This window comes from Lactuca virosa, chromosome 5, assembly GCF_052849685.1.
Source record: "Lactuca virosa cultivar CGN04683 chromosome 5, Lactuca_virosa_CGN04683_v6, whole genome shotgun sequence".
Taxonomy (NCBI): Eukaryota; Viridiplantae; Streptophyta; class Magnoliopsida; order Asterales; family Asteraceae; genus Lactuca; species Lactuca virosa.
Genome location: NC_136430.1, coordinates 459572693 through 459588991, shown reverse-complemented (window position 1 = coordinate 459588991; position 16299 = coordinate 459572693). Strand labels below are relative to the sequence as shown.

General features: G+C 38.5%; 1 pseudogene; it reads left to right on the top strand.

The window, feature by feature from the left end:
* Positions 1 to 1845: 1845 nt before the first annotated feature.
* Positions 1846 to 3145, top strand: LOC145116118 (adenylate isopentenyltransferase 3, chloroplastic pseudogene; annotated as a pseudogene).
* The last annotated feature ends 13154 nt before the right edge of the window (positions 3146 to 16299 follow it).

Sequence of the window (16299 nt, the reverse complement as noted above, 5' to 3'; positions counted from 1 at the left end):
CAATGTTATGTTGTCCTCCTGTCGTTGATTCAGTTTTTGATTCACCATCTTCACCATGGAGAAGAGTTCGTTGTTAAAGATCGGAACCGGAGGATCCTGGAATCCCATGGATCCTGGATTCACATGGCTGATGATCGGAGAGGTGTTCTTTTTAGAGGTATCCGAAGTTTTCCTCTGACCGGGAGGTCCGTTTGGAGGTGGTGGAAGATTCTTTGAGGAAATTGGAGGAATAGAGGAAAAAGATAAAGTTGGTTGTGTAAACATGGTTTTTGAAAATTACGAACACCATGGCCCCACGGTGGGCGCCAAATTGTTTTGGTCAAAATCGATCAAACGAAGATCAATCAAGTTGTATGAGAGGCTGTGGTGTTTTAGCTAATACAAGAATCGAATTGAAGTTAAAATGACAAGAGTGGTTTACAAGGAAAGCCCTTGATCCTTGTTAGGATCTCCGACATAAAACCTTGGGAGGTGATAATCATTACCTGGCTTGTTTGATTTTATTGATTGAATAATGAATTATAGAGATAAGCTTGATAATATGATTACAAATGATAAAGTGAGTCTAAATGGGTAATGTGTCAGAGTTTGTGTACGTTGTGTGAGTTTTACAAGTGTATTTATAGTCTAGGTTAAGTAACTAAAAGTCTGATATTTTCGGGATCCTGCTGAACTGGTATTTGCAACGTGCTTTGACTTGGTATTCTCAGGTTTTAAGCCTGGTTGAAGTGATTATTCGTTATGAATGAGTCTTATGTTGACCATTTATGCACATATGAGAAATAAACAAGAAATATAGTCGTTAAACTTGTTAGGAAATAATAATGGCGATGTTCAGGATCCTAATCTATGTTCGGGATCCTGAGACTCCTTTAAGATCCGGGATCCTTGATAGGTTTAAGGATCCTTAGATATCTTTGAGATCCGGGATCCTGGATAGGATTGAGGATCTTGCCCTAACAGAGGGGGTTCCGTTATAATATATAATGTCTTTTTCACACTAAGCTTGTTGGAGCCTTGTTTAGACTGTCTTTACTCTAAGTTTAAGTTGGTTTAAGTAAAAAATAAATAAGAAATGACCAGTTTGGGTTTGGTCCTCTCATGTTGAAATGGTTATTTTTCTGGAACACATTTTTCGCTTCAACCCGATTAATCTGATTAAGGGCATCCACAATGCATTGAACTCCATAGAGTTCAATAGATTGTCACATCATCTTTCTACAATCCATACAACTCTATTATTTTTTTTCTCTACAATGCATTGAACTCTACAAAGTTCAATAGAATGTTACAAAACATAATTTATAGTAAATATTTAAGAATAAAAAACTTTCATTTTTCCCAGTAAAGAGTTTAATGACCATTGAACTCCAAATCCATTGAATGCCAAAGTGGTATCTCACAATAGTAGAGTTTCATCAATTGAATGACACGTGGACTTGCCACCTCATTCAACTCTTTCATTGAACTCACCATTATAGATGCTCTAATGAACCACCTGGTTTCCTATTATAGATTCGTAATTGATCTTTATCAAAAAGACCTGTTAAGTTATATCAATCACATTTTGCAGAAAAAAATACCTTGATCAATATCGCATGCATGTTTTTTTACATCTACTTTTTTAGAAATTAATATGTTTTACATTTTAATAGAGTTTCCACAATAAATCAATATCAAGAGTATTTTTAATATGATAAAATTACATCAAAGTTAATAATAATATTAATTAATATATACATGCACACAACAGAAGGAACCTTCGTGCAACTTTTAAGTTCCCATGTAGCTACTTTCTACTATAATATAAACCACATCAGTGTATGTGTTCAACCATTCAAAGCTTCTCCGGCAAATTATAACCACCACCTGAAAAAGGCAATAATGATGATGATGTGCAAACTGCAAGCTCATGCATCCTTATTGCAAATGCCCATCAACTTGTCGCTGCTCCGGCGACGTCCACAAAAAGAAAAAGTTGTGGTGGTAATGGGCGCCACTGGCACCGGAAAATCAAGACTGGCCGTCGACATCGCCACTCGCTACCCCGCAGAGATTATAAACTCCGATAAAATGCAAGTCTACGAAGGCTTAGACATCGTCACCAACAAAATCACCGACGAAGAAAGCGACGGCGTGCCTCATCACCTTATTGGAATAGTGGATTCCGACACGGATTTCACCTCCTCTGACTTCGTTAGCACCTCATCAGTCGCAATGAAATCCATCGTCAGTAGAAATAACCTCCCGATTATTGCTGGAGGATCGAATTCGTTCATAGAAGCATTGGTTGATGACCGGAATCACGAATTCCGGTCGAGTTACGATGTTTGTTTCTTGTGGGTCGACGTCGCAATGCCCGTGCTCGAACAATTCGTTTCCGCCCGAGTCAACCGTATGGTGGCTGAGGGGATGGTGGATGAAGTTAGAAACTTGTTTAATCCAAATTCTGATTACTCGAAAGGAATCCGGCGAGCCATCGGAGTGCCGGAATTCGACAGTTTTTTCCGCTCAGAATACTCATCTTCTACCGACGAAAAAGTTCGATCAAATTTACTAGAATCCGCCATTAACGAAACAAAGATCAACACATGCAAACTCGCATGCCGGCAATTAAGAAAAATCCACCGACTAAAAAACATCAAAGGGTGGAAAATCCACCGGCTGGACGCCACCAAAGCCTTCCAACAAAACGGTAAAGAAGCCGACGATGCATGGGCTGAGCTAGTGGCAGTACCGGGATCCGCCATCGTAAGCCAGTACATCCACGACTTTGATCATTCACGGATTTTCACCACCGCCACGTCAGCCGGCGGCGGCAGGGCGATCAGAGAATTTGAACGGAGAACGGCGGTGGCTACAGACTACAGTGCGTCGCTAGTTTGAAAAAAAAAAATATTCCGTGACCAATTTGCACAAATTATATTATTTTGGGCGTTTCGGGTTTTGCCCACGAATATACTTCACAAGCATTAGTGTGTTGTACCGTACAATACGGTTATGCACAATCGGGAAGTGAAAAGGCTGACTTGCCGATGTAGAGTAGGAATAATAATAATTGGGTGAAATTATTATTATTTGTGTGACAGTGTATGTATGATCTGTAAATTTAATGTATAAAAAATACAATACAATGAATCTATACTTCTGTACGGCTATTCTTTGCTCCAGTAGTGTCCATATGAAAGTGGCATTTAATTAGACAATTAAAAGTTAAAAACACTCTATACACACGGTGTTATGCTATCATGGCATAATCTTGCATAAGAAATTACACCGAGCCAATCACTAAAATACCAAAAACGAAGATTATGTTAGGATATAATCATTTTATCTTCTAAAATTGCAATAATATAACCTTACACTTCATTGGAAACTATAAGATTTAGCTTTTATTTGTATAGAAATTTTCGAAAAAAATAGTTGTAAGTTTTTTAACTATGAGTTTTTTTATTTTAAATAAAAGTTAAATGCTTGTAGTCTTCTCAAGGTTCGGTTTGGTCAATAGTTTTGTGATGGATGAGTTCTAATTTTTGTGGAGACTTCGTCAAGATGATCATATCTATCGTCTTTTCTTTTTCTATTGGTGATGAAAAACTTATATGCAGCTTTTCAAGGTGTTATTAAGGGTAATTTTGTTTTCTTGCATCTCTATTGTTAATTATGCTCCTATTTTAGTCTCACACCTATTTTATGCCCATGATGCTATCTTTGTGGGAGAATGGAAGGAGTCAATTATTTCGACCATTATTTGGGTTCTTCATTGTTTTTATGTAGTCTCGGGATTGAAAATAAATATTCATGAAAGTAAATTGTTAGGTACTGGAGTGCCTAATATGGAGATTGAAGTTGTGGCGGAGAGCATTGGTTGCACAACCATGAATATTCATGGGTCTTTTGGTTGGTGGTAATATGGCTAGGCTTCATTCTTGGAGAGTGCTGGTTCAAAAAACGGTGCTAAACTTAATAATTGAAAAGTTAAACCCTTTCGATGGGAGGAAGATTTGCGCTCTTAAAGTATGTTTTGGGTTCTCTTCCAACTTACTTTATGTCTTTGTATAAGGCCCTGGTTGGAATTTTAAATAAGTTGGAGTCTCTAAAAAACAATTTTTATTGGGGCTAATTTAGAAGAAAGAAAATTGACTTCGATAAGTTGGCCGAAAGTTGTGGGTGGTCTTGGTAATAGTAGTTTGATGGCCCTAAACATAGCTCTTCTTTTTAAGTGGCTTTGGCGGTTTAAGTCTCACCCAAATGTTTTTTGTCACAACTAGCACTTTTGGCTAGGAAATTCTGTCCTCAGGTAAGTAAGTACTATTCTGAGACTTTTGCTAACACTCCTAAGTGTTCAATATGAGTTCCTAAGGAGCCATAAAGTGTTAGAATGCAAATCTCTCCAAGTATAGTGAACCTCTCCCAAATCTCTCTAAGTATGCGAAATCTCTCTAAGTATAGTGAATCTCTCCCAAATCTCTCCAAATATAGTGAATCTCTCCCAAATCTCTCCAAGTATGTGAAATCTCTCCCAAATCTCTCCAAGTATGTGAAATCTCTCCAAGAATAGTGAATCTCTCCCAAATCTCCCTAAGTATGCGAAATCTCTCCAAGAATAGTGAATCTCTCCCAAATCTCTCCAAGTATGTGAAATCTCTCCCAAATCTCTCCAAGTATGTGAAATCTCTCCCAAATCTCCCTAAGTATGCGAAATCTCTCCAAGCATGTGAAATCTCTCCCAAATCTCTCCAAGTATGTGAAATCTCTCCCAAATCTCTCCACGTATCTCAAATCTCTCTCAAATCTCCCTAAGTACCTTCCTTAGTACTTTACCCACCAAATATCCATGCACGGACCACCAGATACCCATGCACCAAAGATTCCTCCATTTTCCTTATACTCCAAAGCAATGACAGTGAGGGAGTTTAGACTCCACTTTTTCTCTCACTTTTCTCATTTCCTCTCAAAACTCATCTCCAAGCAAGAACAAAAACTTGCTGAAAACAAAATTCTCAATTTCTCCCTAGAGTTGTAAGGTAAATTCCTCCACTCATCTAATATTTTATAATATTTCAAGATGAATCCATATTATTTTATTCATAATAATATGTGAAAAATCACCTTTAGGATAACTTTCTCCCAAGGAAGTTCCTCATCTCAGCCAAAGTTCAAGCTTGAGATCTTCACTCCATAACTCCAAACAGCTCATCAACCATCCCAAGGTGAGCTTCATACCCCACCTTTTTCAATGTTTTAATGTTTTTGGGGGAGAGTACAAGCCAAATCTTGCCTAAACTCTTAAATGATTGCATATATACGTATGTTTGTATGTGTGTGTGAAATATTATTAAATTAATATTTTAGTAATAAACTCATGAACGTAGGATTTCTCATTTTCATAAAGAACAGAGGACACTTTGTGCAAAAGAGCCTCCCAACTATTGAGTGTGTCCAACTTAACCCCTTTATCTATGCTTTCATGTCTAAAGATAAAAGTTATAAAAAGGGACCTTGCTAAGTGGACACCATTTCTAGTGATTCTTCGAAAATAGAAACTTTGTGACTATTTTGCAAACTATCAGGGAGTATTTTATAAATATTCAACATAAAAGTTTGCATCAAGAAAATATACAAATAGAGCCTTTATGACAGAAACATTTGCGTGTCATAAGCTGGTGTCATAAAACCTCCAAGAACATAAGTAATGTTCTATATGTCATAAAACAGAAAATGCGTGTCATAACCGGCAGTTATAAATTTATATAAACTATAACTTGACACATTTTCTCTTGACTAAAATGACTTATTTTTCAATAAACGAAAAGGAACGAACACGAGCACCTAGTTAACGAGCACAATCAACGATATGGAACGAGAACGATATTCTTATTCAACAAGTACGAATTTCATTATTTATCTAACAAATGATGGATCTCTAACGATTGCTCAAAAGGTTGTTAATATTCTAGTCAGACAAATCTCAAAAGTACCTAAATATAAAAATATTAGTGTACGTCTAAGTCCTATAAGGAGTTATAGCCAGAGTCTACTGGAGGGAGAGCGACAATTTGTGAATAGATCTATACGGGGTTGACACCCCGCACCTTCGCTGTCCGCTACAGCTAGACATGCCAGTCTAGGGTGACAAATGTCTTATCCAAACCGAGGGCGCCAGAGAAACGTTGTAACGCCCGTGTTTCTAGGCTAGGCATTAATATTGACATAATGGTCTAGGTTAACCTTTGTAACTCATTTAGAAGAAATGAAAAGGAATTATGTGAATATTATGTGTTTTATGCTTAATTACTAGGAGTTAATTAATTAAGAATAAAAATGAGCGTCAAAAATTAAATTTTAGATAAAGCCGATATCTATTAAGAAACTTGTAGTGGGCGTGACAAGGATTACGGATATATAAAGAATGCCGAAATCCGAGTTATAACGAAGAAGTTATGACCTGTCGAAGTTTCACGATAAACCGGCTCGGTGCTGAATGTCGTAAAAAGTGAGTTTTCGATAAACTACTTTTTAGCCTTAGCAATCTAAACGAAACTCGTAGTGTTCGTTAAACCGAGAGTATGTATAAAAAGAACACCAAAATCTAACTTCGTATGAGGAAGTTATGATTTTTCGAAGTTTCAGCTTAGCAGTAGACAGCTAAAAACTCGAATTTTAGATCGAGTGATTTTTAGCCGACACGACCTAAACGAGAATCGAAGGTCTCGTAAATAGTAGCACAACGGTAAAAAGTCTGACGAAAACGGACGTCGGATGAAGAAGTTATGAATTTTTAACAGATTTCCTGTCCCGGTCTGTTAAAAATAATAATATAAAAATTAAAATCAAAATTAGCCGACGAAGTCTAAACAAAAGTTGTAGAGCGTAATTTTACCTACCCTTGCATATAAAGAACGTCAAAAACGGAGCTCGTATGCGAAAGTTATGGATTTTAGAAGTTTTTGCACAAAAATCGAGAAAATTCGTATACTCACGTTTTTGCCACGTCACCCTCGCCCAAAATGTGCCACGTGTCCAAAATGGTCGAGTCATCCGAGCAGCTGGCAGTCGCGTGTCACTTCCGAATTCGACCGAAGTCTCGGCCCTCGCACATCCGACGCGTGTACAGTTACTCATCGCATCCGAAGCCTTCGCATGAGCCACGAGCCACCCACCTCAGATCCGAAGTTCGGTCCAATCAGAGCCCTCCAACGAGGCCCTCGCATGCGCAACCCACGTGCGAGCAGGTGCTGCCTCCTTCGGATCTGCTGCCGCGTGGCTTCTCTCCTGACCGTCCGATCAGCAGCTCGCAGCCTATAAATAGGAGGGTGCGAACCCTCCCGGCTAGAATTTAGAAATTGGCAATTTTGACCCCTTTTTCACTATTTTGGCTATTTTCACATCCCCCGAAGCCCCGGAATCGATTATAACCCCCGGAACACGCCCCGAAGTTCCCGAAGACCCGGAAAATTTATCTTTTCGGTTTCGAAGCCCGACCCTTCGCAGAGCCCGGTTTCTCAATAAAACTCTCGGTTTTATTAGAAACGATCGTTTTAGGAAACGAATTGCTGCCCGATTTTCATTAGATCAGGTGAGTGTGTAGTTACTTTCTCCTTACACATATATATGAAGTATTTTACATAAAATATGTGTTGTGTGAATATATATTGTTTGTTTATTTGAGATGGGTGTTGAAGGAATGATTTATACACGTTTTTAAATAATTTAAACTGTATATGTATTTTTATCTACGAAAAATGTTGGGTAAAACATGGGTAGATGAAATAGTGGGTGTGATGAAAGGTGAGTTGGATAAAGGAGATGATCAGTAATATTGATCATGAGTTGATGGTGAGTGGTGAAATTTGAGAGAATCACTTACCCAAAATGTTGGCCCCCGTCATTCAGCAGAGTATGGATGACAACCCTGGACTATTTTAGACAGTCTGTGGAACACTAGCAGGCCCGAAACCTGTAGGTGTAATGAACTATATGTTCATTTTTTGTACTCTAAAAACCCATTGACATGTATTGCAGGGGGGGGGGGGGAATACCTGTAAATAATACTGTCGATAAATGAGAGCTATGGACTTAGCACATGTTGAATAAACCTTGGCAGCTATGGACTTAGTGCCTGTTGTATAAACCCTGGTGACGATGTGACTTCGTGCCTATTCCTTAGGATGAATCCTTAGGAAGGAGTGATAGTTGATTCTTAGGTTAAACCCTTAAGAAATTAATAAGATAATGGGGTTGGGGTAATTTGGTTGATTGATTGATGTTTAAGCATAATAAATTTATGTATTGTGGGTTGAAAACCCTATATGCTCACCAGGCTTCCAAGCCTGACCCACTTAGCTGTTTATATTACAGGTAGAGGACCCCGAGCATAGTCGGATGATGATGATGAGTGATTTTGGATTATAGGCCAGTAGTTATAAATAACTGTTGTAAGGCTTATAATGTCTTGTTTATGCTTTTGATCTGTATCGGAACATGACATCCCGAGGTTTTAATATAAAAGGAAATTATATATTTCCTAAAGAAAGGTTTTGACAAACTTTTATCATATTTTGTTTTTGGGGACCAATTTCGCAACATCTTTTAAAAAAAGATTCTCTGACTTTATTTTAAAAAGCATAAATTAAATCGGTCTTTTCTGGCCGAGAAATTAGGGGATGTCACAGTTGGTATCAGAGCATTAGTTTAAGCGAACTAAGAAATTGTAGGATTTCTAGACTTAAACTTAGAATGCTAAGTGATGATTGTGAGATGAGTGTCTACCATAATTTAGACACGAGCACTAGTTTATTTTAGGAAAGATGCCTAAAATGCTTTTATGTGCTAAATGCTATATGTTTGCCATATATGCCATTATTTGTTCGGATCTATGGTCTGTTGCCGACCGGATCTGGAAACCTTATGTGTGTAGGATTCTAAACGTATGAATACGATATTAGAACTAACATATAAACGTTTCGGAGTAATAACGAAGACTTAACGTCTAACGAAAATGAAGATCTAAATTCACCTACGATTGGTGTATAGATCGAAATGGCGAGTACTCAAAGTGGGTTCGGAAGCGATAATCCACAGCCTGAGCCAATCACGATGGCTGGGGTGCAGGCAATGGTGCGTACGATGTTGGATGAACAAATGGAAGAAACAAAACGTTTACTTCAACAAAGTAAGGATGAACTTACTATGCCAGTACGTCAGGCATCTGTTCTTGAGGCAACTATTAGGGTTGCTAAGTCTATTGAAGAAATGATCAATGACAGGACCGCCAACAAGATTGAAGTTGGCAAGAAGAGGAAATTTGAGGGGTCTTCAAGGCCCAACAAGAGCAACATATCCTCAAAGTCTGGCAAAAGAGGAGGTAAAGGAAAATGGTGCGGGAAGTGCAAAAATAAACACTTTGGGGATTGTGACAGGAAGGTGAAGTGCTTTAGGTGTGGAGAAGTAGGGCATTACGCCAATAATTGTACGATTCCCAAGGAGGTGTGTTACGGATGTAAAGAAGAAGGCCATGTTTCTAAGAACTGTCCGAAGAACAATGAAGTAACAAGGCCAAGTGCACCGCCAACGCCAAGGGAATTTCAGAATATCCTTGACGAAGCAATTAATAATGCTAGGAAGTAGAAGTAAAGACTTGATACCCGAAGATCAAGTTACGAAGTAGTAATGTGAATAGTAACAAGTGGTTTAGCCTATTAGAGGCATAGTATAAGGTAAACTTGAACCTTTGTGTAATCGTTTCAAAGAAATAATATAAACCCTGGTTTTGTCATCTGATGAATGGAATGGTTGGTGTAATTTTTGAAGTTGTCCCAATCGTCTGGAATTTCCATCACCAACCAAGTTGAAGCAGAATTGATGATTGAAGATACGCATGGAAGAAGTCCTAGTAGAGTCTAGGAAAATTTTATGATTAAATGGACACATTCGTATGTGTTAAATTGTTATGTGATTTTAGGACTTGGGGACTGCGAGACCGTACTTGGGACGAGTATGAGTAGGTGTGAATAGTAGTAGAGATCTATACTACTGGAAGCACAGGACTCACACTTGGATCAGGGAAAGTCACAAAGTTACCAAGGAGCTATTATTTGATTCCGTCTTGTTCTAGTTTGTCGTTACCATCGTTTCGGTAATGACTAAGAAGATGATTGTTATTCCGACCTTAGAGGTCATATCAAATCGAGTCCGACTAAGATGAGTTTATTATGTGGTTCAGAGAACCAAGTTCGATGTAGTATTTGACTTAAGCCAGAAGATTGAAGTGAGAAATGATCAAAGCGATCAATAGAAGTATCACACTCATTGTTAAAGAAGTTGGTAGTTAGAAATGAAACATGTTGAACTGTGATTGTATCACATTAGAACATGAAGGAAGGTATAGTTTGCTCCGAAATTTGTCACTAGGAGATCTGAGTCTAAGTAGTGCAGTATATAATGAGAGATCATTAGAACATGACCCATCGGTCTGTTACAATAAACGAAGGAAAATACTTATTCTAAGAAGAAGAAGGAGTCCTCAATAAGGATTTATTTTGTAACTCGAAGGTTACAATTGAAAGTCCTATGGAGATCTGAAGCTTTTTAGGATTAGCTGGATATTATTGCTGATTTATCCAAGGCTTTTCTTTGATCACGACTCCATTGACAGCTTTGACCCATAAAGGAGTTGTCTATACTTGGAATGAGAAGCATAGGAAGCTTTGAGAAGTTAAAGAAGACGTTGTGTGAAGCACCGATTCTTTCGTTACCAGAAGGAGTTGATGACTTCACAGTTTATAGTGATGCCTCTGGAGTTGGGTTAGGTTGTGTTCTGACCCAAAGGGATAAAGTGATAGCGAATGCATCGTGGCAATTGAAGGAGCATGAAAAGAACTACCCCACTCATGGTCTGGAGTTGGCAGCGGTAGTATTCGCCTTAAAGGTATGGAGAAGGAATTGAACATGAGGCAACAGCACTGGCTAGAGTTACTCAAGGACTACGACTGTGAGATACTTTACCACCCTGGTAAAGCAAATGTTGTTGCTGATGCTCTCAGTCGGAAGGTAAATCTTGAAAAGAAAAGGCCAAGAGCGTTGAGGATTGAAGTTGTCTCGACAATTGTGGAAAGTATAAAGAAAGCTCAAGAGGAAGCTTTAGAGAGAAATGACCGAAAGGAGGAACGTTTGGACAAAACGTTGGTGTTTGATACAAACGGTCAAGGACTGAAGGTATTCAAATATAGGATTTGGGTACCTAAGGCGGGAGGAGTAAGAGATCTTCTGATGGAAGAAGCTCACAAAACCATGTACTCGATTCATCCCGGCAGTACGAAAATGTATAGGGATCTAAAACCCTATTACTAGTGGCCGACGATGAAGCTCGATGTTGCTAAGTATGTGGTCGAGTGTGTAACTTGTGCTAGGGTTAAGGCACAACATCAGAAACCGTATGAGAGTTTAGAACCTTTACCTGTACCCATGGGTAAATGGGAAGATATCACTATGGATTTTGTGACTAAACTTCCCAGAACAAGGAACGATCACGACATGATTTGGGTGGTCGTTGATCGCTTCACTAAGAGTGTGCATTTCATAGCAGCCAACGAGAAATGGTCTATGGATAAACTTGCGAATTCTTACGTGAAGGAAATTGTGAGGCTACACGGTGTTCCGTTAACGATTGTATCCGATCGTGACAGCCGTTTTACCTCAAGGTTTTGGAGGAGTCTACAAGAGGAATTGGGTACCAAGTTGTGTTTGAATACAGCTTACCATCCGCAAACTGATGGTCAAAGCGAACGAACGATTCAAACATTGGAGGATATGTTGAGAGCATGTACCCTGGAATTCCAAGGTAACTGGGATGAACATTTACCTTTAGTAGAATTTTTCTATAATAAAAGTTTCCACTCGAACATCTAGATGGCACCTTATCATGCTTTGTATAGAGAAAAGTGTCAAACGCCATCATGTTGACTGGAAGTTGGGGAAAAGCAGTTTATGGGACTTGAAATAGTCCATCAGACTGCTGAAAAGTTGAAAGTGATTAGGGAAAGGAGGTTAGCTGCTCAAGAGAGCCATGCTGACAATAAAAGACAACCGACATCATCCGAAGTTGGAGATTCGGTTTTACTTAAAGTCTCGTTGTAGAAGGGACTTATAAGATTTGGTAGAAGGGGAAAGTTGAGTCCAAGGTTTATTGGACCATTTAAAAGTTCTTCAGAGGATCGGGAATCAAGCTTACAAGCTAGAATTACCGGAAGAACTAGAGGGTATTCATAACACCTGTCATATGTGTTATTTGAGAAAGTTCACGGGAGGTGTGCCCGACATAATTCCCATTTCTGAATTAAGATTGGAGGAGAACAAGAGGTTAATTGGAGAACCTGAGGCAATCGTTAACCGTAAGACTAAGAAGTTGTAACGTAAGATAGTCGATTTAGTGCTTGTGCGTTGGAAACATATAAATGGGCCAAATCCCACCTGGGAAACGGAGAGTGACATGGTGAGTCGCTACCCGTAGTTGTTTGTCGTTGTGTGATTCCAGGGACGGAATCATCCTAAGGGGGAGAGAGTTGTAACGCCCGTGTTTCTAGGCTAGGCATTAATATTGACATAATGGTCTAGGTTAACCTTTGTAACTCATTTAGAAGAAATGAAAAGGAATTATGTGAATATTATGTGTTTTATGTGTTTTCTGCTTAATTACTAGGAGTTAATTAATTAAGAATAAAAATGAGCGTCAAAAATTAAATTTTAGATAAAGCCGATATCTATTAAGAAACTTGTAGTGGGCGTGACAAGGATTACGGATATATAAAGAATGCCGAAATCCGAGTTATAACGAAGAAGTTATGACCTGTCGAAGTTTCACGATAAACCGGCTCGGTGCTGAATGTCGTAAAAAGTGAGTTTTCGATAAACTACTTTTTAGCCTTAGCGATCTAAACGAAACTTGTAGTGTTCGTTAAACCGAGAGTAGGTATAAAAAGAACACCCAAATCTCACTTCGTATGAGGAAGTTATGATTTTTCGAAGTTTCAGCTTAGCAGTAGAGAGCTAAAAACTCGAATTTTAGATCGAGTGATTTTTAGCCGACACGACCTAAACGAGAATCGAAGTTCTCGTAAATAGTAGCACAACGGTAAAAAGTCTGACGAAAACGGACGTCGGATGAAGAAGTTATGAATTTTTAACAGATTTCCTGTCCCGGTCTGTTAAAAATAATAATATAAAAATTAAAATCAAAATTAGCCGACGAAGTCTAAACAAAAGTTGTAGAGCGTAATTTTACCTACCCGTGCATATAAAGAACGTCAAAAACGGAGCTCGTATGCGAAAGTTATGGATTTTAGAAGTTTTTGCACAAAAATCGAGAAAACTCGTATACTCACGTTTTTGCCACGTCACCCTCGCCCAAAATGTGCCACGTGTCCGAAATGGTCGAGTCATCCGAGCAGCTGGCAGTCGCGTGTCACTTCCGAATTCGACCGAAGTCTCGGCCCTCGCACATCCGACGCGTGTACAGTTACTCATCGCATCCGAAGCCTTCGCATGAGCCACGAGCCACCCACCTCAGATCCGAAGTTCGGTCCAATCAGAGCCCTCCAACGAGGCCCTCGCATGCGCAACCCACGTGCGAGCAGGTGCTGCCTCCTTCGGATCTGCTGCCGCGTGGCTTCTCTCCTGACCGTCCGATCAGCAGCTCGCAGCCTATAAATAGGAGGGTGCGAACCCTCCCGGCTAGAATTTAGAAATTGGCAATTTTGACCCCTTTTTCACTATTTTGGCTATTTTCACATCCCCCGAAGCCCCGGTATCGATTATAACCCCCGGAACACGCCCCGAAGTTCCCGAAGACCCGGAAAATTTATCTTTTCGGTTTCGAAGCCCGACCCTTCGCAGAGCCCGGTTTCTCAATAAAACTCTCGGTTTTATTAGAAACGATCGTTTTAGGAAACGAATTGCTGCCCGATTTTCATTAGATCAGGTGAGTGTGTAGTTACTTTCACCTTACACATAGATATGAAGTATTTTACATAAAATATGTGTTGTGTGAATATATATTGTTTGTTTATTTGAGATGGGTGTTGAAGGAATGATTTATACACGTTTTTAAATAATTTAAACTGTATATGTATTTTTATCTACGAAAAATGTTGGGTAAAACATGGTAGATGAAATAGTGGGTGTGATGAAAGGTGAGTTGGATAAAGGAGATGATCAGTAATATTGATCATGAGTTGAGGGTGAGTGGTGAAATTTGAGAGAATCACTTACCCAAAATATTGGCCCCCGTCATTCAGCAGAGTATGGATGACAACCCTGGACTATTCTAGACAGTCTGTGGAACACTAGCAGGCCCGAAACCTGTAGGTGTAATGAACTATATGTTCATTTTTTGTACTCTAAAAACCCATTGACATGTATTGCAGGGGGGAATACCTGTAAATAATACTGTCGATAAATGAGAGCTATGGACTTAGCACATGTTGAATAAACCTTGGCAGCTATGGACTTAGTGCCTGTTGTATAAACCCTGGTGACGATGTGACTTCGTGCCTATTCCTTAGGATGAATCCTTTGGAAGGAGTGATATTTGATTCTTAGGTTAAACCCTTAAGAAATTAATAAGATAATGAGGTTGGGGTAATTTGGTTGATTGATTGATGTTTAAGCATAATAAATTTATGTATTGTGGGTTGAAAACCCTATATGCTCACCAGGCTTCCAAGCCTGACCCACTCAGCTGTTTATATTACAGGTAGAGGACCCCGAGCATAGTCGGATGATGATGATGAGTGATTTTGGATTATAGGCCAGTAGTTATAAATAATTATTGTAAGGCTTATAATGTCTTGTTTATGCTTTTGATCTGTATCGGAACATGACATCCCGAAGTTTTAATATAAAAGGAAATTATATATTTCTTAAAGAAAGGTTTTGACAAACTTTTATCATATTTTGTTTTTGGGGACCAATTCCGCAACATCTTTTAAAAAAAGATTCTCTGACTTTATTTTAAAAAGCATAAATTAAATCGGTCTTTTCTGGCCGAGAAATTAGGGGATGTCACAAACGCCAAAATAGGCACTTCGTCATATTAGTATGGTTATAACGACTCACTAGAATATGTTATATTAACTAGAAATTTATGTAAGGAAAACCTCATAAATAAACTTTGGCACATTGTGTTGATTGTCCTACACGTGATAGGTGATGGTCCGCATTTGTTGTGTTGACTTTCCTTCTTCATCGCGTAGAATGTCCACAATAGCCATGTTGATTCTTTCTCCTACAAGTATAGAGTCGTAATACTGCTATTTTTACAAATTAAAAAGCGTAGGACTCTAAGGAAAACGTTTGTAAACGATTTTGATAACGATAAACTAACCCACACATATACATACTTGGAAACTCGAACTTACGATTATTTTATAGCAGAAAATATAGGATTTTCTGGGGAAAACGATTTTTCTACGATTTCGATAAAGATAAACTAGAAAGCACACACTCAATTTTACTCGATAAGAGGAAAAAGATTTTCAACCATATTTCCTTTTTGAAAATAAGGGATTTTCTTGAATTGGTTGATTGTTACTGTCCAAAAGAACTACTCTCAGACATAGCTCGCTTTTACAAATCACACTACTTTTCAAAATCACTCCTTATAAGGATGAACAAAAGTAATATCTTGCACACACATATTCATGATTTTCAAGGCAAGACTTCAAACGATTTCATAGAAAATATCGGATTTTCTGAAAATACAACAAGAACGATTCTAAACAAGTGTAAACGATTTTATACACAAAACTGCTTATGAACTCACCAACTTTAAAGTTGACACTTTTCAAAACGACTTGTATTCTCAGGTATCTAGTAAGCAGGTAACAAGGGACGCAGATGCAAGACTATTTAGCTGTAGTTTGGAATTTCTACTTATGTCTCTTTATGTAGCTCGAAGAACAAATACAATATGTAAACAATGTAAGTTTGTTATCTCAATGTATGATGTTTGGATTGCTCTGTTTCATTTATATTCAATTGTTATGATACTGCACAATGAAGTCACCCGCCTCCGGACGTTTCCGCCGTCTGGTCCGGGGGTGTGACAGATTGGTATGAGAGCATTGTTTATAGTGAACTGGTATATCTAGCCATACAAGATATACAACTATAAACACAATGGGACTAAAATACACTCTTCCTGAAAATATACTTTATAAAGATAACTATGTTATGAAAGTATACATATCTACTAACACAGTATCATAACGAGAAGAAAACAAAAGTAACTAAAGGTTGAAC